The sequence below is a fragment of the Tachyglossus aculeatus genome, chromosome 9, assembly GCF_015852505.1.
Source record: "Tachyglossus aculeatus isolate mTacAcu1 chromosome 9, mTacAcu1.pri, whole genome shotgun sequence".
Lineage (NCBI taxonomy): Eukaryota > Metazoa > Chordata > Mammalia > Monotremata > Tachyglossidae > Tachyglossus > Tachyglossus aculeatus.
The window spans coordinates 5,270,702-5,298,231 of NC_052074.1; the positions used below are offsets into that span (position 1 = coordinate 5,270,702).

Here is a 27,530-nt window from a genome sequence, read left to right on the forward strand (position 1 = left end):
AAGCGCTCAATAAATACCACTGATTGACGGCTACAGAGGGCAGAATGCCCCTCACCATAATGCCCCCTGGCCCCACGATGGCCACACGAGAACCAGAGGGCAACAGCAGAGCGCCAGGGCTAAGCAAGAAACTTAAAACTCAGGGGTGATGTTTCTTCCACGGGGCATCTTTCTGGTCTGTCGTCTTTATCGCGTCATCTGACTCTGAAAAGCCTCTGACTGTTCGCCATCATCCTCTATATTTAGGTCACACCCTGAGATACCAAGTCTCTCCAAGGCAATCATCATCATCATCAATCGTATTTATTGAGCGCTTACTATGTGCAGAGCACTGTACTGAGCACTTGGGAAGTACAAATTGGCAACATATAGAGACGGTCCCTACCCAACGGTGGGCTCACAGTCTAAAAGGGGGAGACAGAGAACAGAACCAAACATACTAACAAAATAAAATAAATAGAATAGATATGTACAGGTAAAATAGAGTAATAAATCTGTACAAACATATATACATATATACAGGTGCTGTGGGGAAGGGAAGGAGGTAAGATGGGGGGGATGGAGAGGGGGACGAGGGGGAGAGGAAGGAAGGGGCTCAGTCTTCTTATCCCTCCCTCTACCCCTCTCTAAGGTGCTTTTTTTTTTCTTTTAATCAATAAGGTCCTGGAACTGTCCACTTCTGGATGTGAGCCCGGGCTGTAACAGCTGAGTCAGTCAGTCAGTCGTATTTATTGAGCGCTTGCCATGTGCAGAGCACTGTATGAAGCGCTTGGGAGAATACAACAACAGACAGACACATTCCCTGCCCGCAACGAGCTTACAGTCTAGACGGCGGTGAAGACGATTAGATTCCACAGTAATGCTGGGGAATCTCTGAGTGCGGCTTTTGGGGGAAGTAGTGCCAGGTCCTTCCTTAGAGTCTAGACTGGAAGCTCGCTGAGGGCAGGGAACGGGTCTTCCAAGTCTGTTATACATCTCGTCCGAGTGGCCTTCCCTAAGTCCCCTTTTCCTCTTCTTCAACTCTCTTCTGCGTTGCCCTGACTTGCTCCCTTTATTCACCCCCCCAATTCCCAGCCCCACAACCCTTAGGTCCATATCTGTAATTTACTTATTTGTATTATTTGTATTTGTATTTTAGACTGTGAGCCCACTGTTGGGTAGGGACTGTCTCTATATGTTGCCAACTTGTACTTCCCAAGCACTTAGTACAGTGCTCTGCACACAGTAAGTGCTCAATAAATACGATTGATTGATTGATTGATTGATTCATGTCTGTCTCCCCCTCTGGGAATGTGTCTGTAGTATCATTATACTGTACTCTCCCAAGCGCTTAGCACAGTGTTCTGCATGCAGTGCCCAAAAAATACAATTGACTGATAGACTTTTCCTAGTGCTTAGTACAGTAAATACTCAAAAACAGCATGGCTCAGTGGAAACAGCCTGGGCTTTGGAGTCAGAGGTCATGGGTTCAAATCCCGGCTCCGCCAACTGTCAGCTGTGTGACTTTGGGCACATGTTGCCAACTTGTACTTCCCAAGCGCTTAGTACAGTGCTCTGCACACAGTAAGTGCTCAATAAATACGATTGATTGATCGATTGATTTGGGCAAGTCACTTAACTTCTCTGGGCCTCAGTTACCTCATCCGGAAAATGGGGATTAAAAAAACTGTGAGCCCCCCGTGGGACCACCTGATCACCTTGTAACCTCCCCAGCGCTTAGAATAGTGCTTTGCACATAGTAAGCTCTTAACAAATACCATTCAAAAAAATACTAATGATTGATTGGAGTCTTCTCCTGCTGTGTTTCTTCTCCTGGTCTCAGTTGGCACTCTCCGAATGTGAGCTGTTTATTAAATGCCAAGTGGGCTCTTCACCCACTTCCTTCCTCTCCCCTTCGTTCCCCTCTCCATCCCCCCATCTTACCTCCTTCCCTTCCCCACAGCACCTGTATATATGTATATATGTTTGTACGTATTTATTACTCTATTTATTTATTTTACTTGTACACATCTATTCTATTTATTTTATTTTGTTAGTATGTTTGGTTTTGTTCTCCGTCTCCCCCTTTTAGACTGTGAGCCCACTGTTGGGTAGGGACTGTCTCTAGATGTTGCCAACTTGGACTTCCCAAGCGCTTAGTACAGTGCTCTGCACACAGTAAGCGCTCAATAAATACGATTGATTGATTGATTGATTCACCACCCCGACCGGTGAGACCCCAGGGCTCTGCCACAGCCTGGCTTCTACCCATGGCCATTCCCCACTTCCCAACTCAACGCTGTCTTGAACACCGCTCTCTGGCTGATTGGCATGAGCCAAGGTGCTTTCTGAAGAGATATTTTTGGTGGCTTTTATAGGGAAGCAGCGTGCTTAGTTGATAGAGCCCAGGCCTGGATTCTAATCCCGGCTCCACCACTTGTCGGCTGTGTGACCTTGGGCAAGTCACTTCACTGGGCCTCAGTTATCTCATCTGTAAAATGGGGATTAAGATTGTGAACCCCATGTGGGACAGGGACTGTGGTTCAACCCAATTACCTTGTATGTACCCCAGCTCTTAGGACAGTGCCTGGCTTATAGTAAGCACTTTACAAATACCACAGTTATTATTAGCAGCGTGGCTCAGTGGAAAGAGCACGGGCTTTGGAGCCAGAGGCAGTGGGTTCAAATCCCGGCCCCGCCACTTGTCAGCTGTGTGACTTTGGGCCAGTCACTTCCCTTCTCTGGGCCTCAGTTCCCTCATCTGTAAAATGGGGATGAAGACTGTGAGCCCCTCGTGGGACAACCTGATTACCTTGTGTCTACCCCAGCGCTTAGAACAGTGCTTTGCACATAGTAAGCACTTAACAAATACCAACATTATTATTATTATTATTATAAAGTTCTGGTTTTCATCTGAATCTCCCTTTAAGCTCTTACTTTACATGACCAGGGATTGTACCTTAGTTAAGGGCCTTTTTTTTTAATGACATTTATTAAGCCCTTACTATGTTCAAAGCACTGTTCTAAGCACTGGGGAGCATACAAGGTGATCAGAATGTCCCATGTGGGGCTCACAATCTTAATCCCCGTTTTACAGGTGAGGTAACTGAGGCTCAGAGAAGTTAAGTGACTTGCCCAAAGTCACACAGCTGACAAGTGGTGGAGCCAGGATTTGAACCCCTGACCTCTGACTCCAAAGCCCGTGCTCTTTCCACAGAGGTTTCTTCTCTTTTTTGGGCACAGCACTTGTACTAGTTGCTTGGGAACATTATGAAAGAAAAAGATGTGGCCTCTGCCCTTGACTTTATTGTTAATAATAATAATAGTGGTCTCTGTTAAGTGTTCACGATGCGCCAAGCACTTTGCTAAGCACTTGGGTAGATGCGATATAATCAGAACAGGCATAGTCCCTGACCCACAAGGGGTTCCCGTTATTTAGAGGGGGAAGAACAGGAATTTAATCCTCATTTTACATAGGAGGAAACTGAGGCCTAGACAGCTCAAATGACTTGCCCAAGGTCACACAGCACGAAAGTTGAGGAACCGGGATTAGTCTCATTATCACCAGGATATTTTTGAAATATATTTGGATTGGATTTTACAGCCGCAACCCTCCCAGAATGAAGTTGTTTGAGATCAGTCCATCGATGTCACATTTATTGAGCACTTACTGTGTGCAGCGCACTGTAAGCAGCGTGGCTCAGTGGAAAGAGCCCGGGCTTTGGAGTCAGAGGTCATGGGTTCTAATCCCGGCTCCGCCACATGTCTGCTGTGTGACCTTGGGCAAGTCACTTAACTTCTCTGAGCCTCAGTTACCTCATCTGTAAAATGGGGATTAAGACTGTGAGCCCCACGTGGGATAACCTGATCACTTTGTATCCCCCCAAGCGCTTAGAACAGTGCTTTGCACATAGTAAGCGCTTAACAAATGCCAACATTATTATTATTATTATTATTACTTGGGAGCGTACAATACCTCTGCAGAGATGAAACCTCTGCAGGAACAGCTCACTATTCTGGACTCCAGACCCATGGCAGAACAATCTATTATTGCATTTGTTTTGATTTTTTTTTACTGTATAGTATGATGGGAAGGCAAGGAGAATAAATGAGCAGATGTTAAAAAATGTTTAAAATTCCTTAACTTTTATGCTCCATGATTATATACTATTCATGTTTAGTTTGGGATTTCTCTTATTGTTTTTCTTTGGTTTTACATTGTTGCTGAATCAGATTAAAAGAGATGTTTTTGTCTTCCAGGCACCTTTGTTCTGGATAAAGGGTAAATAGGGAGGGAAATAGCCTGCACCCACATCTCACGGTAAAACTAAACTGAGATGCGATGTGGGAAGAATCGGAGTCTTCTACTTTCCCTTGAGCAGATTTTAACCGGAAGTATAGGCGGAACTGATGCTCAAAGCTTCACAAAAGCCCATTTAAAGAAATAACACACCTTGGTTCCAAATGGATTTCGTACCCATTCAGAATTTCATTACACAAAAGCCCCTGGGAGTCACTTTCAGTCCTGCCTATGCTTCCATATCCCTTTCCCTGGAGTGGATTAAAGAGGCTGGTTTTGGAACCTGAAGTCTTCCCCTCCACGATCTCAAGCACAATCGGCAGTTGACTGAGAGTCAGGAAAGCCAGATTCTAATCCCTTCCCTGCCACTAGCCTGCTGTGTGAGCTTGGCCGAGTCGCTTAACCTCTCTGAGCTTCTGTTTCCTCATCTGTAAAATGGGGATCAGACACCTGCTCCCCCTACTTCTTGGATTGTGAGCCCACGACGGTGCCTGCTATCTACTGCCGTGCTTAGTGAACACTCAGTCCTTAATAAATGGCACAACTATTAATAAACACCGCCATAATCGGCTCTTCTCTGCAGACAGCCGTTCCCCGTTTCCTCCCGATGAGCTGTTCTCGGAGAGCAGAAGGGAAGCGATACTTGCCCTTTTCTAAGAACAACTGAATGTCACAGAAATGACTGAGAGGACTAGGCCTGGTTCACTGAAAACCGAGCCTCAATTCAGCCGCATTGTATAAACTAAAGGAGAGACCAGGGGAAGTTTGAAAATGCTTCCGACTCACTGACTGACTGTAGCTCTCTCTCTCATCCAGTCAGCCAGATGGAGAATAGTTTTTCCATCTAATCATAGAGAGTTCCAGTCTACCCTGATATTATCTGAAAGATTCTGCAGTTCTCTTAGAGAAATTAGATTGCCTCCAAAGAGCTTCCAGAAAAAAAATTGTGCAAGATTTTCAGTTGTCTCCAGAGGCATTTTCGGAGGCTCAGAGAATTTGAGCTAAAGGTGAGTTCTACATTAGCGTTGGCTTGCTCTCCTTCAAAAAAACTCTCTCAGGATCTTTCAAGTGAGCAGTTTCTGCTCTTTCCTACCCAATGCAGAGCCGTTTCCTCTGAAGGTAAATCAGGATTATCAGAAATGCTTGAATCAGTAGTTCAGGAGCTCCTGAATCTGACATCTCTGTGCGCAGAGCACTGTACTAAGTGCTTGGGAGAGTAATAATAATAATAATAATAATGATAGCATTTATTAAGCGCTAACTATGTGCAAAGCACTGTTCTAAGCGCTGGGGAGATTACAAGGTGATCAGGTTGTCCCACGGGGGGCTCACAGTCTTCATCCCCATTTTACAGATGAGGTAACCGAGGCCCAGAGAAGTGAAGTGACTTGCCCAAAGTCACGCAGCTGACAATTGGCGGAGCCGGGATTTGAACCCATGACCTCTGACTCCAAAGCCCGGGCTCTTTCCAATGAGCCACGCTGCTTCTCATATATAACAATATAACTCTGTACAATATAACAGAGTTGGTAGACATGTTCCCGCCCTACAGTGAGCTTACAGTCTAGAGGGGGGGATAGACATTAACAGAGAGAAAGAAATTACAGATATGGACATAAATTGTGGGGCTGAGGGAGGGGTGAATAAAGGGGGCAAACCCAAGTGCAAGGGTGACGCGGAAGGGAGTGGGAGAAGAGGAAATGAGGGCCTAGTTGGGGAAGGCCTTTGGAGGAGATGTGCTTTCAATAAGGCTTAGAAGGTGGGGAAGTCGAAGAAGACCGAGGTAATGACCTGCACTTTCCAAACTTTTCCTACAACCAAAGATCCGTATCAGCACTCCTTCCTCTCCGCAACAAGGACAAACTCCTGAACGTCACCCTCCTCTTATCCACTCTTTCTCGTCGGCATCTCCCGTTAGTTAGACTGTAAAATCCTTGAGGGCAAGGATCGCGTCTTCTACCTCTACTGGGCTGCTAAATGCTTAATACAGTGCTCGTCATCCAGTGAACCCCCAATAAATGTTGCTGGTTGACTGACGGATTACGTGGGTGGCCCCTCTGACCCAGTTTGGCAGTTCTTCTGTTGGTGTTGTCTAATGTGGCGGGGATGACTCCTGCAGTCTGAATAATCCTTGCTTTCTTTAGTCTGTGTCATCCCTCTTACTCAGATGAGTGAAAACTATGTGAGCAGACTGAGGACAGTATATAACTTGGCCATGCTGATTTTTTAACATATCTCCACTTCACCAAATAAACACAAAAATCATTAGGGACCGTGGATTTTTGCCTTCCATAAAGCCAGTTGATCTTTGTCAAAAACTCTCTCTGGAGACACAGGAACAGAAACAATATCAGGTTTCTGTTTAAGAACAGGGGAATTAAAGTCAGAGCTCGCTAAGTGGATTGTGGATGTCGGAGCCTCAGCCAATTTAGATATTACTGTAAAATTTTCAAAGAAAATTTCCCCAAAAAGAAATTAAAACTGAAAGTACCATTAACACAAGCATTTCACAATGTCAGACCAAAGAAGACCATAACCACATTACTTTCAAATTCCAATGCAAATTTTCCTAAAGAAAGGACATTTTTTCATTCATTTTAATTCCTCATAATCTCCGGGTTGTACTGATTGGCAACCGCCTGAGAACTAGGAATACTACGTTCTGTTGTTTATTCTAGTCTGTGCTGTGATTAGTTTCAGAAGGCCAGACAGACCTAGGGCTTTGATTTTTCAAATGCAGAGTACCCCATCACATGCGGTTTTTAAAGCATTGTTCTCGAAAGAAATCAGGAAGCCCAGGCTGGAAAGAATGTCAATGAGATCCTGAGATCAGGTTCGCTCCTGTGCTAGAGATTAACATAGACTGTAAGCCCCTCGTGAGCAGGGAATGTGCCTGGTTATTGTTGTAGGGTGTTCGCCCAAGCGCTTAGTTCAGTGCTCTGCACACAGTCAGCGCTCAATAAAAAGGCCGAATGAATGAACCTTCTGTCTGGAAAAATACCAATCCCACCATCAGAGACTCGGCCCCTGTAGCTGGGCTCTTTCTGTCAGATTTCCATGGCTTCGACAAGGTCTTCAGTGATCCTATATTAATTGATCAATAGCATTTATTGAGCACTTACTGTGTGCAGAGCACTGTACTACTAAATAACAATAATAATAATGGTATTTGTTAAGCGCTTCCTATGTGCAAAGCACTGTTCTAAGCACTGGGGGGATACAAGGTGATCAGGTTATCCAATGTGGGGCTCACAGTCTTAATCCCCATTTTACAGGTGAGGGAACTGAGGCACCGAGAAGTTAAATGCCTTGCCCAAAGTCACACAGCTGACAAGTGGCAAAGCCGGGATTAGAACCCGTGACCACTGACTCCGGGCTCTTTCCACTGAGCCATGCTGCTTCTCAGCGGCTTCGAAGCAGCACTGTACCAAGCACTCAGGAGAGTTAAAAAAAAAAAACACACAAAGTTAAAAAACACACAAAACACACAAAGACCCATTTCCCTGCCCATAAAGAGCTTCGAGGAGGGTTTTCATAAAAATTGGGGAGTCACTGACATCAACTGCAACGTGTGTACCTGTTTAATAAATAGTAGGTGCTCAATAAATAGCACTGATTGAGTTCCAGCACCGCAGAAGATGTGCTGAGAGGGGAACTCCAAAAACTGTGTGCGTAGCACTGTAGTAAGCGCTCATTATTATTACTAATAAATGCCATCATTATTATTATTGTAATTGGCAGATCCGGGATTTGAACCCATGACCTCTGATTCCAAAGCCCGTGCTCTTTCCACTTGTTTTGATGTGCATATATATATAATTTTATTTATATTGATGCCTGTTGACTTGTTTTGATGTTCATATATCTATAATTCTATTTATTTATATTGATTCCTCATTCTAGACTGTGAGCTTGTTGAGGGGGAGGGACCATCTCTATATGTTGCCAACTTGTACTTCCCAAGCGCTTAGTCCAGTGCTCTGCACACAGTAAGCGCTCAATAAATACGATTGAATGAATGAATGAATTACTACTACCACTAATAATAATAATGGTATTGGTTAAGCACTTACTATGAGCCAGGCACTGTACTAAGCACCAGGATGGATACAAGCAAATCAAATGGGACACAGTGCTTGTCCCACGTAGGGTTCACAGTCTCAAAACCCATTTTATTGTTGAGATAACTGAGGCACAGAGAAGTGACATGACTTGCCTAAAGTCACACAGCAGACAAGCGGCGGAGCTGGGATTGGAACTCATAATAATAATAATAATAATAGCATTTATTAAGCGCTTACTATGTGCAAAGCACTGTTCTAAGCACTGGGGAGGATACAAGGTGATCAGGTTGTCCCACGGGGGGCTCACAGTCTTCTTCCCCAGTTTACAGATGAGGTAACTGAGGCCCAGAGAGGCGAAGTGACTTGCCCAAAGTCACACAGCTGACAGTTGGCGGAGCCGGGATTTGAACCCATGACCCCCGTACTCCAAAGCCCGGGCTCTTTCCACTGAGCCACGCTGCTTCTCCAACTCATCATCATCATCATCAATTGTATTTATTGAGCGCTTACTATGTGCACAGCACTGGACTAAGCGCTTGGGAAGTACAAATTGGCAACATATAGAGACGGTCCCTACCCAACAGTGGGCTCACAGTCTAATAGGGGGAGACAGAGAACAAAACCAAACATACTAACAAAATAAAATAAATAGAATAGATATGTACAAGTAAAATAAATAGAGTGATAAATCTGTACAAACATATATACATATATACAGGTGCTGTGGGGAAGGGAAGGAGGTAAGAAGGGGGGGATGGAGAGGGGGACGAGGGGGAGAGGAAGGAAGGGGCTCATGACCTTCTTACTCCCAGACCCAAGCTCTATCCACTATATCTTGCTGCTTGGAAGAGTTGGTAAGTGTGTTCCCTGCCCGCAGTGAGTTTACAATCTAAAAGGGCAGCCAGACATCATCATCATCATCATCAATCGTATTTACTGAGCGCTTACTGTGTGCAGAGCACTGTACTAAGCGCTTGGGAAGTACAAGTTGGCAACATATAGAGACGGTCCCTACCCAACAGTGGGCTCACAGTCTAAAAGGGGGAGACAGAGAACAAAACCAAACATACTAACAAAATAAATAGAATAGATATGTACAAATAAAGAGTAATAAATATGTACAAACATATATACATATATACAGGGGCTGTGGGGAAGGGAAGGAGGTAAGATCATCATCAATCGTATTTATTGAGCGCTCACTGTGTGCAGAGCACTGTACTAAGCGCTTGAGAAGTACAAATTGGCAACATCTAGAGACAGTCCCTACCCAACAGTGGGCTCACAGTCTAAAAGGGGGAGACGGAGAACAAAACCAAACATACTAACAAAATAAATAGAATAGATATGTACAAATAAATAGAGTAATAAATATGTACAAACATATATACAGGTGCTGTGGGGAAGGAGGTAAGATCATCATCAATCGTATTTATTGAGCGCCTACTGTGTGCAGAGCACTGTACTAAGCGCTTGGGAAGTACAAATTGGCAACATCTAGAGACAGTCCCTACCCAACAGTGGGCTCACAGTCTAAAAGGGGGAGACAGAGAACAAAACCAAACCTACTAACAAAATAAAATAAATAGACTAGATATGTACAAATAAATAGAGTAATAAATATGTACAAACATATATCCATATATACAGGTGCTGTGGGGAAGGGAAGGAGGTAAGATCATCATCAATCGTATTTATTGAGCGCCTACTGTGTGCAGAGCACTGTACTGAGCGCTTGGGAAGTACAAATTGGCAATATCTAGAGACAGTCCCTAGCCAACAGTGGGCTCATAGTCTAAAAGAGGGAGACAGAGAACAAAACCAAACCTACTAACAAAATAAAATAAATAGACTAGATATGTACAAATAAATAGAGTAAAAAATATGTGGCTGTGGGGAAGGGAAGGAGGTAAGATCATCATCAATCGTATTTATTGAGCGCTTACTGTGTGCAGAGCACTGTACTGAGCGCTTGGGAAGTACAAATTGGCAACACGTAGAGACAGGAATGTAAATAATTTATAATATATAATTGCTGCGGTGCTGAGAGTAGGGAGACTATCAGATGTTCAAAGGTTGGCATTCGATTGGCGTACTCGCCTCAACATAACCCTACCGCCAAAGGATACGGTCTCTCCAGCCTAGGGCCACTAGAGAAAATTTTCCATTAGCCTCATACCAACGGGAGCCGAACGGCACAAAAACAATTCGGATCGCGGGCTCGGCTGCTGCCCAGAAGAAGCTTAGGAAGGTCAGTGAGAACCAGAAAGCTCGATCTAGAAAATTCGTTGGTCTAGTCAATGTTTTTAATATCATTATCATTATCATCGTGACTATTATATGTACATTAATATTTACTAATAAATATAATAATAATAATAATAATGGCATTTCTTAAGGCTTACTATGTGCAAAGCACTGTTCTAAGCACTGGGGAGGTTACAGAGTGATCAGGTTGTCCCACGGGGGGCTCACAGTCTTCACCCCCATTTTGGAGATGAGGGAACTGAGGCCCGGAGAATAATAATAATAATGGCATTTATTAAGCGCTTACTATGTGCAAAGCTCTGTTCTAAGCGCTGGGGAGGTTACCAGGTGATCAGGTTGTCCCACGTGGGGCTCACAGTCTTCATCCCCATTTTGCAGATGAGGTAACTGAGGCCCAGAGAATAATAATAATAACAATAATAATAATAATAATGACATTTATTAAATGCTTACTATGTGCAAAGCACTGTTCTAAGTGCTCGGGAGGTTACAGAGTGATCAGGCTGTCCCACGGGGGGCTCACAGTCTTCATCCCCATTTTGCAGATGAGGTAACTGAGGCCCAGAGGATAATACTACTACTACTACTACTACTACTACTAATAATGGCATTTATTAAACGCTTACTATGTGCAAAGCACTGTTCTAAGCGCTGGGGAGGTTACAGAGTGATCAGGTTGTCCCATGGGGGGGCTCACAGTCTTCATCCCTATTTTGCAGATGAGGTAACTGAGGCCCAGAGAAGTGAAGTGACTTGCCCAAAGTCACACAGCTGACAATTGGCGGAGCCAGGATTTGAACCCATGCCCTCTGACTCCAAAGCCCGCGCTCGTTCCGTTGAGCCACGCTGCTTCTCCTAATTATGTATTTAATATTCGTTATTATTCATAATGATGATGAGAATGCCTTGAGAAGCAGCGTGGCCTGGTGGCTACCGCCCAGGCCTGGGAGTCAGAAGGACCTGGGTTCTAATCCCGGCTGCTGTGTGACCTTGGGCAAGTCACTTCACTTCTCTGCGCCTCAGTTACCTCATCTGGAAAATGGGGATTAAGAGTGCAAGCCCCACGAGGGACAGGGACTCTGTCCAACCTTATTAATTTGTATCTTTTAGACTGTGAGCCCACTGTTGGGTAGGGACCGTCTCTATATGTTGCCAACTTGGACTTCCCAAGCGCTTAGTACAGTGCTCTGCACACAGTAAGCGCTCAATAAATACGATTGATGATCTACCCTATTGCTTAGGAATAGTCCTTGGCACATAGTGCTTAACAAGTACCACAATAATTATAGAGAAGCAGAGTGGCTCAATGGAAAGAGCCCGGGCTTGGGAGTCAGAGGGCACGGGTTCAAATCCCGGCTCCGCCAGTTGTCAGCTGCGTGACTTTGGGCAGGTCACTTAACATCTCTGTGCCTCAGTTCCCTCATCTGTCAAATGGGGATTAAGACTGTGAGCCCCACGTGGGACAACCTGATCACCTCGTATCCTCCCCAGCGCTTAGAACAGTGCTTTGCACATTGTGCTTAGCAAAATGCCATTATTCTTATTATTACTAATTACGGAAAATCTGAAGTGCAGTGGTAGCCTAGCTACGCCCCTGTATCTCATCTGAGACAAAGTGGACACAGCCCACTGTTGGGTAGGGACTGTCTCTATACGTTGCCAACTTGGACTTCCCAAGCGCTTAGTACAGTGCTCTGCACACAGTAAGCGCTCAATAAATACGATTGATTGATTGTTGGGTAGGGACTGTCTCTATATGTTGCCAACTTGGACTTCCCTAGCGCTTAGTACAGTGCTCTGCACACAGTAAGCGCTCAATAAATACGATTGATTGATTGTTGGGTAGGGACTGTCTCTATATGTTGCCAACTTGGACTTCCCAAGTGCTTAGTACAGTGCTCTGCACACAGTAAGCGCTCAATAAATACGATTGATTGTTGGGTAGGGACTGTCTCTATATGTTGCCAACTTGGATTTCCCAAGCGCTTAGTACAGTGCTCTGCACATAGTAAGCGCTCAATAAATACGATTGATTGACTGTTGGGTAGGGACTGCCTCTATATGTTGCCAACTTGGATTTCCCAAGCGCTTAGTACAGTGCTCTGCACACAGTAAGCGCTCAATAAATACGATTGATTGACTGTTGGGTAGGGACTGCCTCTATATGTTGCCAACTTGGACTTCCCAAGCACTTAGTACAGTGCTCTGCACACAGTAAGCGCTCAATAAATACGATTGATTGATTGTTGGGTAGGGGCTGTCTCTATACGTTGCCAACTTGGACTTCCCAAGCGCTTAGTACAGTGCTCTGTACACATTAAGTGCTCAATAAATACGATTGATTGATTGTTGGGTAGGGACTGTCTCTATATGTTGCCAACTTGGACTTCCCAAGCGCTTAGTACAGTGCTCTGCACACAGTAAGCGCTCAATAAATACGATTGATTGATTGATTGATTGATTTACAAGAAACAAAGCTGCTTCCAAGTATCTCTATTTTCCTTGGCAATGCAGGCCCACAGCACTGCGTGCATTTCTAGCTTTAGCAGACACAAGCTTTGGAAGACGCCACTAATCCAGCCAAAGTTCAGGCGGAAACTGCATCTACAGCTAATACGCGTCCTGACCTCTAACTGAAAAAGGAGAGCCAAGAGGCAGAAGCAGCCACAATCAATCAATCGATGGTATTCATTCAATTGGATTTATTGAGTGCTTTCTGTTTGCACAGCACCATCATCATCATCAATCGTATTTATTGAGCGCTTACTATGTGCAGAGCACTGGATTAAGCGCTTGGGAAGTACAAATTGGCAACGTATAGAGACAGTCCCTACCCAACAGTGGGCTCACAGTCTAAAAGGGGGAGACAGAGAACAAAAACCAAACATACTAACAAAATAAAATAAATAGAATAGATATGTACAAGTAGAATAAATAAATACAGTAATAAATATGTACAAACATATATACATATATACAGGTGCTGTGGGGAAGGGAAGGAGGTAAGATGGGGGGGATGGAGAGGGGGACAAGGGGGAGAGGAAGGAAGGGGCTCAGTCTGGGAAGGCCTCCTGGAGGAGGTGAGCTCTCAGTAGGGCTTTGAAGGGAGGAAGAGAGCTAGCTTGGCGGATGGGCAGAGGGATTGGGGGCATTCCAGGCCTGGGGGATGACGTGGGCCGGGGGTCGATGGTGGGACGGGCGAGAACGAGGCCTAACGGTGAGGAGATTAGCGGCGGAGGAGCGGAGGGTGCGGGCTGCGATGGAGAAGGACAGAAGGGAGGGGAGGTAGGAGGGGGCCAGGGGATGGATGGACAGCCTGGAAGCCCAGGGTGAGGAGTTTCTGCCTGATGCGCAGATTGATCGGTAGCCACTGGAGAGTTTTGAGGAGGGGAGTAACATGCCCAGAGCGTTTCTGGACAAAGATAATCCGGGCAGCAGCATGAAGTATGGATTGAAGTGGAGAGAGACACGAGGATGGGAGATCAGAGAGAAGGCTGGTGCAGTAGTCCAGACGGGATAGGATGAGAGCTTGAATGAGCAGGGTAGCGGTAGGGATGGAGAGGAAAGGGGGGATCTGGGCAATGTACAGCACTGTACAGTACAGCACTGTACTAAGCGCTTGGAAAGTACAATTCGGCAACAGATGGAGACAATCCCTACCCAACAACGGGTTCCCAGCTGAGTGCTTACTGGAGAGCACTGTACTAAGTGCAACCCAAACTAATCAAGCCCACAAAAATGGGGGTTAGAAAAACTCACCCTCCAAAATAACTGTCTTCCTTTCTCCATCCCCCCCATCTCACCTCCTTCCCTTCCCCACAGCACCTGTATATATGTATATATGTTTGTACATATTTATTATTCTATTTATTTATTTATTTTACTTGTACATATCTATTCTATTTATTTTATTTTGTTAGTATGTTTGGTTTTGGTCTCTGTCTCCCCCTTTTAGACTGTGAGCCCACTGCTGGGTAGGGACTGTCTCTAGATGTTACCAACTTGTACGTCCCAAGCGCTTAGTACAGTGCTCTGCACACAGTAAGCGCTCAATAAATACGATTGATGATGATGATGATCACTTGGAATGCATATCAAAATTCTCCTTTTTTTTTTTTCCTTTCATTTCTACCAGCACATAGGGTTTTAAAGGGCCACTTTGGATTCCAAATCTCCTGGGCACGCTTTCTGTTGTCTTGATAGATTTCCAATTCCAAAATGGGGCGATTAGCGGGGTACTTTGGGGGAATCCGGGACAATTTCCACACCTCTGTGGGAAGCATTTGTTTGACAAAGACCAAGTACTGGAGCCCACTGGTGGGTAGGGACCGTCTCTATATGTTGCCAACTTGTACTTCCCAAGCGCTTAGTACAGTGCTCTGCACACAGTAACCCTCAATAAATACGATTGATTGATTGATTGATTAAGCAAAGGACCACAGGAAAACCAAGCACCGGATAACTGGAAAGAGCTAAGGATTAGGGATCAGGAGGCCTGGATTCCGGTCTCAGCTCTGTCACTGGCCTCTTGCGTGACCTTGGGAAAGTCACCTAACCTCACTGGGCCTCATCTGTAAAATAGAGCTATAGGATGCATTGTGAACCCCTCGTGGGACAGGGACTGTGTCCAATCTAATATCTCGTCGTTCATTCATTTTTCATTCATTCAATCATATTTATTGAGCGCTGACTGTGTGCAGAGCACTGTACTAAGCACTTGGGAAGTACAAGTCGGCAACATACAAAGACGGTCCCTACCCAACAACCGGCTCACAGTCTAGAAGGGGGAGACAGGAAATAAAACAAAACGAGTAGACAGGTGTCAAAACCATCAGAATAAATAGAATTCTAGCTATAGGGACAGGGATGTGTCTGTTTGTTGTTATAGTATACTCTCCCAAGCGCTTAGTACAGTGCTTTGCACACAGTAAATGCTCAATAAATACAATTGAATGAATTAATAAAAACAAAGTGCTACTCCAACGTGTAGCGCATAGTAAGCCCTTAATAAGTGCCATTACCATTATTATCATTATTACTGAGCTGGATTTTTGATGTATTAGGGAGATACTAAACTATAGAACAGCTGAGCCCAAACTTCCAGAAGTCAAGATTTACAGTTTTCTCGGTTTGCTCATTCAATCGTATTTACTGAGTGCTTACTATGTGCAGAGCACTGTACTAAGCGCTTGGGAGCGTACAAAATGACAATAAACGGACAAATTCCCTGCCCACAACGAGCTTACAGTCTAGAGGGGGAGAAAGACAACTAATATCAATACATAAATTACAGATATGTACATTAAATACTTTGAGGCAGGGAGAGGGGATGAATAAAGGGAGCAAGTCAGGGTGACGCAGAAGGGAGAAACACGGCCGCCTGAATAATAATGATGATGTTTGTTAAGCGCTTACTATCATCATCATCATCAATCGTATTTATTGAGCGCTTACTATGTGCAGAGCACTGTACTAAGCGCTTGGGAAGTACAAATTGGCAACACATAGAGACAGGCCCTACCCAACAGTGGGCTCACAGTCTAAAAGGGGGAGACAGAGAACAAAACCAAACATACTAACAAAATAAAACAAATAGAATAGATACGTACAAGTAAAATAGAGTAATAAATATGTACAAACATATACATATATATATATATACTGATCACCATCCCCCTGCCCTAGTGTTTAGCGCAAAGTAATAACGCCCGACTTATTATTATGTATTAAGCACTGTTCTAAGCGCTGAGTAATGACTAGGGACTGCCATTTCCTCTTTGCCTTACTTCTCTTAATCCTCTGCTGGCATTTGATAAATTAAAGCACACTTTTGAACAATCACGCGTATTTTTGAAGTTAGATCCCTACTTCACCATCACCTCTGTTATGACCCTGCATCAAATAGGCCAGGTGGGAACTTACCCTAGAGACACCCCGTTTTCCCTAAATGATCTTGGCTTCTTGACAGCATCAAAACCATTGCCTTGTCAGGAAAACTTGAGATCCACGCCATTTCCTTATGTCTTGTGGTCTTCCCTTTTGCCTCCCTCTCTCCGTTCTCCCACAGAATGGAAAATGGAAACCTTGTCCCAGTAATCAGCTTTACAGAACAAAATTGGCCGAGGGGAATATTTCCCTAATGATTTCATCCAAGGTCAACTACAAGAGGACACAGGGAAAGACCCTGTTTGCTATGTTACTAATCAGACTTGGCAGCTTACTGGTGTCCAGGATGGGGAGAGAGCTGATAAACCCTAGAAGGTCACTAACACATTCAATTTCCATCCCTCCTGGCCCCTCCCTTATATATTTATTTTTGCCCTGCCTCTGCACTTGTGTATATACACATATATGCCAGGGCAAGTGACTTGACTTCTCTGTGCCTCGGTTCCCTCATCTGTAAAATGGGGATTGAGCCTGCGAGCCCCAGGTAGGACAGGGACTGTGTCCAAACCCATTTGCTTGGATCTCCCCAGTGCTTAATACAGTGGCTGGCACGTAGTAAGCGCTTAACAAATCATCATCATCATCAATCGTATTTATTGAGCGCTTACTATGTGCAGAGCACTGTACTAAGTGCTTGGGAAGTACAAATTGGCAACATATAGAGACAGTCCCTACCCAACAGTGGGCTCACAGTCTAAAAGGGGGGGGAAATAACACAATTATTATAAGCTTAGATATACATTATATGTAATGTACATATTTATTTACATACATAAATACATATTTATTACTCTATTTATTTATTTATTTTACTTGTACATATCTATTCTATTTATTTTATTTTGTTAGTATGTTTGGTTTTGTTCTCTGTCTCCCCCTTTTAGACTGTGAGCCCACTGTTGGGTAGAGACTGTCTCTATATGTTGCCAACTTGTACTTCCCAAGTGCTTAATACAGTGCTCTGCACACAGGAAGCGCTCAATAAATACGATTGATGATGATGATTATTATATATATGCTTATATTATATGCTTTTATATATATATATATATATGAATGCATATTCAATTGAACAGTTACTGTGTGCCTGTTGGTACATATTCTGCCCTGCTTTTTCAAGTGTAAGCTCCTTGAGGACTGAGAGTATGCCTTGTACTTCTATGTTGTACTTTCCCAAGCGTTTAATCGTGTATTGCATCTAGTGGGTGCTCAATAAATACTGTTCTACTACTGCTACTACTACTCGAAGCACCGTGACCCAGTGGAAAGAGCCCGGGCTCGGGAGTCGGAGGTCATGGGTTCAAATCCCATCTCCGCCCATTGTCAGCTCTGTGACTTTGGGCAAGGCACTTCGCTTCTCTGTGCCTCAGTTACCTCATCTGTAAAATGGGGGTTAAGACCGTGAGCCCCAAGTGGGACAACCTGATCACCTTGTATCCTCCCCAGTGCTTAGAACAGTGCTTTGCACAAAGTAAGCGCTCAACAAATGCCATCATTATTATTATTATTATTACTATTACTACTACTACAACCCGCCCGACTACAATCAATCAATCGTATTTATTGAGTGCTTACTGTGTGCAGAGCACTGTACTAAGCGCTTGGGAAGTACAAGACTATAAGCTTGTTGAGGCCAGGGAATGTGCCTTTTATAAGTGTTATATATAAATGTTATATACTATTATTATTAGAGAAGCAGCGTGGTTTAGCGGAAATAGCATGGGCTTGGGAGTCAGAGGTCTTGGGTTCTAAACCTGCCTCCACCACTTGTCGGCTGTGTGACTTTGGGCAAGTCACTTAACTTCTCTGTGCCTCAGATACCTCATCTGTAAAAGGGGGATTAAGACTGTGAGCCCCACATGAGATGGTCTGATTACCTTGTATCTACCCCTGCGATTAGAACAGTGCTTGACACGTAGTAAGCGCTTAACAAATACTATTATTATTATTATTATTATTATTATTATTATTATTATTATTATTACAATAAGCACCATGGGGGAGGGAGCAGGAGAGACACAGGCTAAGGGAGAGGGAAGTATGTGACATTTTGGCAACCCAAATGTCTGGGCAACTGTTTGGGAAGTGCCTAGGAAATGTGTGCCCATTTTCAATCAATCAATAGTATTTATTGGGTGCCTAGTGGTGCTACTATTATCATTACTACTACTACTGTTACTACTACTACTGTAAAGCACTGTACTAAGCATTTGGGAGAGTAAAAAGGAAGGAAGGAAGGATGGAAGCCCCTTCCTTCCTCTCCCCCTCGTCCCCCTCTCCATTCCCCCCATCTTACCTCCTTCCCTTCCCCACAGCACCTGTATATATATGTATATATGTTTGTACATATTTATTACTCTATTTATTTATTTTACTTGTACATATCTTTTCTATTTATTTTATTTTGTTAGTATGTTTGATTTTGTTCTCTGTCTCCCCCTTCTAGACTGTGAGCCCACCGTTGGGTAGGGACTGTCTCTATATGTTGCCAACGTCCCAAGCACTTAGTACAGTGCTCTGCACACAGTAAGCGCTCAATAAATACAATTGATTGATTGATTAAAAATAATTAGTAGGCAAGATTCTTGCCCTCAAAGGGCCTACAATCTAGCAGCCTGGCCTAGTGGATAGAGCACAGTCCTGGGAGTCAGAAGGACCTGGGTTCTAATCCAGCTCCGCCACTTGTCTGCTATGGGATCTTGGGCGAGTCTCTTAACTTCTCTGGACCTCAGTTCCCTCATCCGTAAAATCCATTCATTCATTCATTCGTATTTACTGAGCGCTTACCGTGTGAAGAGCACTGGACTAAGCACTTGGAGGAGTCCAATGCAACAATAATCAATCAATCAATTGTATTTATTGAGCGCTTACTATGTGCAGAGCACTGTACTAAGCGCTTGGGAAGTACAAATTGGCAACATATAGAGACAGTCCCTACCCAACAGTGGGCTCACAGTCTAAAAGTCCTAATTGAATTCCTGAAATTTCCCTGCCCTTAAGACTGAGCCCCATGTGGGACAGGGATTGCATCCAACGTGTTTAAATTGTATCTACCCAAGCGCTTAGAACAACACTTGACACAGAGTAAGTGCTTAACAAATACCATTATTATTACGGAGACAAATTCCTGAAAGGAGGACAAAGAGAAGGGAAAGATATGTGGAGAAGTGCTTAAATTATGGAGAATGTAAATCGAGAGTCCCGGAGGTGCTGCTCTTTTTCAGTAAGTAAGTTCTTTTCACGTGAGTCAAACACGCACACTACGGTTTAGCTGGGACTATACTGAGAGCTCAACACGAAGTGTTTGGAAATTCCTTAAGTATTCTCGGATGGCATTATTTCAGGAGACGTCTTTGTTATTCATTTAGCATCCTCGAACAGAAACATCTCTACTTGTGATAGGGCCTTTCGAGCCCTTCATTTTTCATGCTGGGGCATAAAGGAAGAGCGACCTTGTTTTAGCATTTCTCCTTGTTTTGCAGAAGGTTGGAAAATCGTGGCCATTTTAAATGCATTTTGTCATTCCATTCCTATTTAAGCTTGCCCATGCAAAACAGCCGTTGGGTTGTACTTTCCTTCACAGGCTTTCAAAGTGAGTAATGGTCATGTTTCCCAATTCAGACGCGTGACTGAATTGGGCAAGGCTCGGCAAGGGTCTGGTTCGAAGGCGAGAATGTCGCCGGTGGAATGGAAAAATCCCCCAACCCCCCTAAAAACAGTGCCAAGGTTGATTTAAAGCCAGAGCAAAGAGAGATTCAACTAGAAAGTGCACTGAGCTGAAGAATAGTTAATAAAATCAATCAATATTTAATGCCTGTCTCTTCCTCTAGACTGTAAGCTCCTTATAATAACAATAATGATGGCATTTATTAAGCGCTTACTATGTACAAAGCACTGTTCTAAGTGCTGGGGAGGTTACAAAGTGATCAGGTTGTCCCACAGGGCGCTCACAGTCTTAATCCCCATTTTACAGATGAGGAAACTGAGGCCCAGAGAAGTGAAGTGACTTGCCCAAAGTCACACAGCTGACAATTGGCAGAGCCGGGATTTGAACCCGGGACCTCTGACTCCAAAGCCCGGGCTCTTTCCACTGAGCCACGCTGCTTCTCTACCAACTCTCATGTATTCTCCCAAGCGCTTAGTATAGTGTCCTGCACACAGCGCTCAACAAATACCATTGATTGATTGATTGAATATTGAGGGACTGTCTCTATACGTTGCCAACTTGTACTTCCCAAGCGCTTAGTACAGTGCTCTGCACACAGTAAGTGCTCAATAAATACGACTGATTGAGAAACTAGACTGTTAAGCTCATTTTGGGCAGAGAACGTATCTACCAAGGTTATTATATTGTGACCGCAGACAACTATAAACTAAGAATATACTTGGGAGGGAGTACAATAGAGTTAGTAGGGCATGATCCTTTCCTCAAGGAATTTACACCTCTCAAGAAATCTAGTGGGGAAGACAGACACTAAAATAAATTAGTTAGAAAAAAATGATAGAGTATAAAGATATCTACATAAGTTCTAGGTGGGTAGTTGATAAGGAAGTGCTGGGGACCCTCTAGACTCTAAGCACGTTGTGGGCAGGGATTGTCTCTCTTTCTGGATTGTACTTTTCCAAGCGTTTAGTACAGTGCTCTGCACACAGAAAGTGCTCAATCAATCAATCAATTGTATTTATTGAGTGCTTACTGTGTGCAGAGCACTGTACTAAGCGCTTGGGAAGTACAAGTTGGCAACATATAGAGACAGTCCCTACCCAACAGTGGGCTCACAGTCTAAAATCAATAAATATGATTGAATGAATGAATGAATGAAAACGGGTTGGGAGCTGAGATGTGACTGTCCCCAAATGACAAACTGCCCCCCACTACTCAAAAGGCAAGTTCTCTCAGATTAAAACAGACATTTTAGACTGTGAGCCCACTGTTGGGTAGGGACTGTCTCTATATGTTGCCAATTTGTACTTCCCAAGCGCTTAGTACAGTGCTCTGCACACAGTAAGCGCTCAATAAATACGATTGATGATTTCTAAATGTCATCTGGTTTAGCCTGTTTCTAATTCAACGTTCTCCTCAGAGGGAGTAACTTCGCTCACCGTGGCCCAAGCAAATTTGGCTTCCAACCATCGAAGAGCCCTGAAAGACCAAACAATCAATGGTATTTATTGGACTGAAAATATCCATAATTAAATACGATTGATTGATTGATTCCTATTAATCAATCAATCAATCAATCGTATTTATTGAGCACTTACCGTGTGCAGGGCACTGTACTAAGCGCTTGGAAAAGAACAGTGCAACACTATAACAGAGTTGGTAGACACATTCCCTGCCCACAACAAGCTTACAGCCTAGAGGGGTAGACAGGCATTAATAGATTAATTTTAGACTGTGAGCCCACTGTTGGGTAGGGACTGTCTCTATATGTTGCCAACTTGTACTTCCCAAGCGCTTAGTACAGTGCTCTGCACACAGTAAGTGCTCAATAAATATGATTGATTGATTAATAGGAATCAATCAATCAATCGTATTTAATTATGGATATTTTCATAAGTGCTGGCCTGAGGGAGGGGTGAATAAAGGGAGTAAATCAGGGTGATGCCAAAGGGAGTGGGAAAAGAACTTCCATCCAGTGTTTTGAGGGTTTTTTTTTAACGATATTCGTTAAGCGCTCACTAAGGGGCAGGCACTGTACTAAGTGCTGGGGTAGATACAAGTTAATCAGGTCGACAAAGTCCATGTCCCACACGGGCCTCACAGTCTTAATCCTCATTTTCCAGATGAGGTAACTGAGGCCCAGAGAAGTGGAGTGATTTGCCCAAGGTCACTCAGCAGACTATCAATCAATCAATCATATTTATTGAGCGCTTACTGTGTGCAGAGCACTGTACTAAGCGCTTGGGAAGTACAAGTTGGCAACATATAAAGACAGTCCCTACCCAACTAGTCTAAAAGACTAGTGGTGGAGCTGGAATTTGAACTCAGGTCCTCTGATTCCCAGGCCCAGGCTCTATCCACTAGGCCACGCTGCTTCTTGTATGTTTCGTACGGTTACCATAAGGCGTAGCTCACTTCATTTTTAACACCATTCCGGATGTTTCTTCTCTGAAATTTGTCTTTTGGGGTCAAAATCAACACTGTAGTAGCACTGAATGTACTCAGCAGGATTCCCCTGGGGTACTGAGCTGGGCTGGTCTTTCTTTTATAATTCCTGTATATCATTTGATACAAAATCTAGAATTACATTTCATCCCTATGCCGATGAGACAGGGTTATATTTAAAAACCAGCCCCAAAGTTCCATCTGTCACATCTGTCCCGTTCATGTCTTTCTTGAATTAATGCCAAGATTCACACGTCTCAGAACATTTTCTATAAATCTTTCCAAACAAAACAGGGCTATTACCATACTTGAGTCTCTAAACTCCGATGTCAACCTTTTTTGCACTTTCATTCAATCGTATTTTTTGAGCGCTTACTGTGTGCGGAGCACCGTACTAAGCGCTTTTTGTCATTTTAGAGTTAGATCAATAGTATTTTCAATCAGTGGCATTTACTGAGCACTTATAGTGTGCAGAGCACTATACTAAGCAAACGTCATTAAGATGACAGTTCAGTTGTATGCGAGTCCAGTGTTTGAATGGCAAGACTAATAACAATAATAATAATAATGGGATTTGTTAAGTGCTTTACAAGATAATCGGGCTGGACACAGTCCCGGTCCCACATAAGGCTCACAGTCTTAATCCCCATTTTACAGATGAGGCAACTGAGGCCCAGAGAAGTTCCCTTGAGAGCAGGGAACAGGTGTTTTGCTTCTGTTAAACTCTCCTAAGCACTTGGATGACTGTGTTTTGCCCTCAGTCAGCGCCCAATAAATACCTCAAATGGATCGATTGCTTGACTGACTGTCCAGAAGATGGTCTCCTCGCTCCTGGTCCCCGAGGAACGTGTGCTATGCGGACGACGCAGTCTCTCTGTGGCGTTTCAGTCGGAGGGATTCGTGTCCGGGACTCTGGCCAGTGGCCCAAATTCCACCGGCAAGATTGTAACCGACTCTGACCCAAGTGAACATGGCCAGGCTGCCTTGTCTGTTACCTGGCAGTCTGTCAGGCTCAGGGAACTCCCTCATCTAAATCAATCAATCAATCAATCAATCGTATTTATTGAGCGCTTACTGTGTGCAGAGCACTGTACTAAGCACTTGGGAAGTACAAGTTAGCAACGTATAGAGACGGTCCCTACCCAACAGTGGGCTCACAGTCTAGAAGGGGGAGACAGAGAACAAAACCAAACATGCTAACAAAATAAAATAAATAGAATAGATAGGTACAAGTAAAATAAATCAATAAATAAATAGAGTAATAAATCTGTACAAACATATATACATATATACAGGTGCTGTGGGGAAGGGAAGGAGGTAAGATGGGGGGATGGAGAGGGGGACGAGGAAGACTCGAGAAGCAGCTATCAATCAATCAGCTGGATTTACTGAGTGTTTATGTTGTGAGGAGCACTGTACTAAGCACTTGGGAGAGTACAGTATAACAGAGTTGACAGACCCATTCCCTGCCCACAGCAAGATTATTGAGGGCACAACTCCTCCAAGAAGCCTTCCCAGACTGAGCAATTTTCTTTATCATCATCATCATCATCATCAATCGTATTTGTTGAGCGCTTACTGTGTGCAGAGCACTGGACTAAGCGCTTGGGAAGGACAAGCTGGCAACATATAGAGACGGTCCCTACCCAACAGCGGGCTCACAGTCTAGAAGGGGGAGACAGAGAACAAAACCAAACATGCTAACAAAATAAAATAAATAGAATAGATAGGTACAAGTACAATAAATAAATAAATATAAAGAGTAATTAATATGTACAAACATATATACATATATACAGGTGCTGTGGGGAAGGGAAGGAGGTAAGATGGGGGGATGGAGGGGGGACGAGGAAGACTCGAGGAGCAGCTATCAATCAATCAGCTGGATTTACTGAGTGCTTATGTTGTGAGGAGCACTGTACTAAGCACTTGGGAGAGTACAGTATAACAGAGTTGACAGACACATTCCCTGCCCACAACGGGATTATTGAAGGCACAACTCCTCCAAGAAGCCTTCCCAGACTGAACAATTTTCTTTATCTCCCACTCCCTTCTGCGTCATTTCAGTCATTCATTCAATCGTATATACTGAGCGCTTACTGTGTGCAGAGCACTGTACTAAGCGCTTGACCTGACTTGCTCCCCTTACAAGTTAAGCACAGCACTTATGTACGTATCTGTCATTTTATTTATTTGTATTGATGTCTGTCTCCCCCAGTCTACACTGTGAGCTCACTGTGGGCAGGGAACGTCACTGTTTATTCTTGTATTGTCCTCTCCCCGGTGCTTAGTACAGTGCTCTGCACACAGTAAGCACTCAATAAATACGACTGAAGGAATGAATGAATGAATGAATGAATGTATGAGCTTACAGTCTAGAGGGGGAGACAGGCATTCATATAAATAAATAAATTATGGATGTGTACTTCCCAAGCGCTAATTTGTACTTCCCAAGCGCTTAGTACAGTGCTCTGCACATAGTAAGCGCTCAATAAATGAGAAGCAGCATGGCTCAGTGGGAAGAGCAACGGGCTTTGGAGTCAGAGGTCATGGATTCAAATCCCGGCTCCGCCACTTGTCCGCTGTGTGACTTTGGGCAAGTCACTTCACTTCTCTGGGCCTCAGTTCCCTCATCTGTAAAATGGGGATTAAGACTGTGAGCCCCCTGTGGGACAACCTGATCACCTTGTAACCTCCCTTAGCGCTTAGAACAGTGCTTTGCACATAGTAAGCGCTTAATAAATGCTATCATTATTATTATTATTAATAAATACGATTGATGATGATGATGCGTACATCGGTGCTGTGGGGCTGAGACAGTATGGTCTAGTGGATAGGCCTCTAGACTGTAAGCTCGTTGTAGGCAGGGGAATGTGTCTGTTTATACTGCTTAATACAGTGCCCTGCACACAGTAAGCACTAGACTGTAAGCCCGTTATGGGCAGGGATTGTCTCTCTTTATTGCAGTATTGTACTTTCCAAGTGCTCAGTACAGTGCGCTGCACACAGTAAGCACTCCATAAGTACGATTGAATGAATTGTTATTTTGTACTCTCCCTAGCGCCTAGTACAGTGCTTTACTCACAGTAAGTACTCGATAAATATGATTGCATGAATGATCGAGCACGAGCCTGGGAGCCAGAAGGACCTGGGTTCTAAGCCCAACTCTGCTACTTGTCTACTGTGTGACTCCAGGCAAGTCACTCAACTTACCTGTGCCTTAGTTATTTCATCGGTAAAACGCGATTGAAGACTGTGAGCCCCAGGCATGGATTGTGTCCAACCTGACTACCTTATATCTACCCCAGTTCATTCATTCAATCGTATTTATTGAGCGCTTACTGGGTGCAGAGCACTGTACTAAGCTCTTGGAAAGTACAATTCAGCAACAGAGACAATCCCTGCCCACAACAGGCTCACAGTCTAAAAGCGGGGAGGCAGACAGCAAAACAAACGGGAATCCAGTGCTTAGAGTGCTTAGAACAGTGCTCCCCCTTGTCCCCCTCTCATTCATTCATTCAATCGTACTTATTGAGCACTTACTGTGTGCAGAGCACTGTACTAAGCGCTTGGGAAGTAGAAGTTGGAAACATATAGAGACGGTCCCTACCCAACAGCGGGCTCACAGTCTAGAAGTGGGGGGCAGACGACAAAACAAAACATATTAACAAAATAAAATAGAATAAATATGTACAAATAAAGTAATAAATACGTACAAACATATACATATATACAGGTCTTACCTCCTTCCCTTCCCCACAGCACCTGTATATATGTATATATGTTTGTACATATTTATTACTCTATTTATTTATTTATTTTACTTGTACATATCTATTCTATTTATTTTATTTTGTTAGTATGTTTGGTTTTGTTCTCTGTCTCCCCCTCTTAGACTGTGAGCCCACTGTTGGGTAGGGACCGTCTCTATATGTTGCCAACTTGTACTTCCCAAGCGCTTAATACAGTGATCTGCACACAGTAAGCGCTCAATAAATACGATTGATTGAATGAACGAATGAATGAGCTGCTCCTTGTTAGACATCCTTGGTCGGGGATCAAACCCCACAGCCGAGATGGGGTCCCCTTATCATCATCAATCGTATTTATTGAGCGCTTACTGTGTGCAGAGCACTGGACTAAGCGCTTGGGAAGTACAAACTGGCAAGAAGGGCTAGGGGCTTCCATTTCCACAGCCAGGACTAGCCAAGGGAAGATATTTACGGAACGAGGTCACATTCTTCAGTCTGAAAGGATACAAAAATATTCAAGGAGGTCAGTCAGGCCCGGGGTTGATACCGAGCACATCATCCGATCAGCCCGGTGCTCTCAGTCCTATATGTGACCCGCAGAACCAGCAGGGATTACTCACCCGGCATTATTTTAAAGTTGCAAAAATACGGATCATTTACACATTGCCAAGTGACTCAGGGGAAACTATATTTGCAAACAATGTAGATGAACACACCACTTAGAAATAAGGAATGGCAGGGGAACATGAAAGGCCTTAAGTAGGCCAGTTAATTCTAGAGACTTCCTTTTCCTTGCTTTTTTTCAGCTCCAGTTACATTTACTGCATTAGTTCCTATATTCTCAATTGTGCCTCTCAATACATGGTTATCATGTAGTTACATATTTACCATTAACTCCCTGTGGTCGGGGAACATGTCTGAGAAGCAGCGTGGCTCAGTGGAAAGAGCCCGGGCTTTGGAGTCAGAGGTCATGGGTTCGAATCCCGGCTCCGCCACTCGTCAGCTGTGTGACTTTGGGCAAGTCACTTAACTTCTCTGTTCCTCAGTTCCCTCATCTGTAAAATGGGGATTAAGACTGTGAGCCCCCTGTGGGACAACCTGATCACCTTGTA

At 43.9% G+C, this 27,530-nt stretch overlaps 1 protein-coding gene across 1 annotated transcript in view; it reads right to left on the reverse strand.

Moving 5' to 3' along the window:
- Nucleotides 1-16,704, reverse strand: part of RTN4 (reticulon 4) — a 96,933-nt gene extending 80,229 nt beyond the window's left edge. The window contains exon 1 of the mRNA XM_038751284.1: nt 16,534-16,704. The gene's annotated coding sequence lies outside the window, so the exon portion shown is untranslated. The remainder of the gene's footprint in view (nt 1-16,533) is intronic.
- Nucleotides 16,705-27,530: the final 10,826 nt, after the last annotated feature.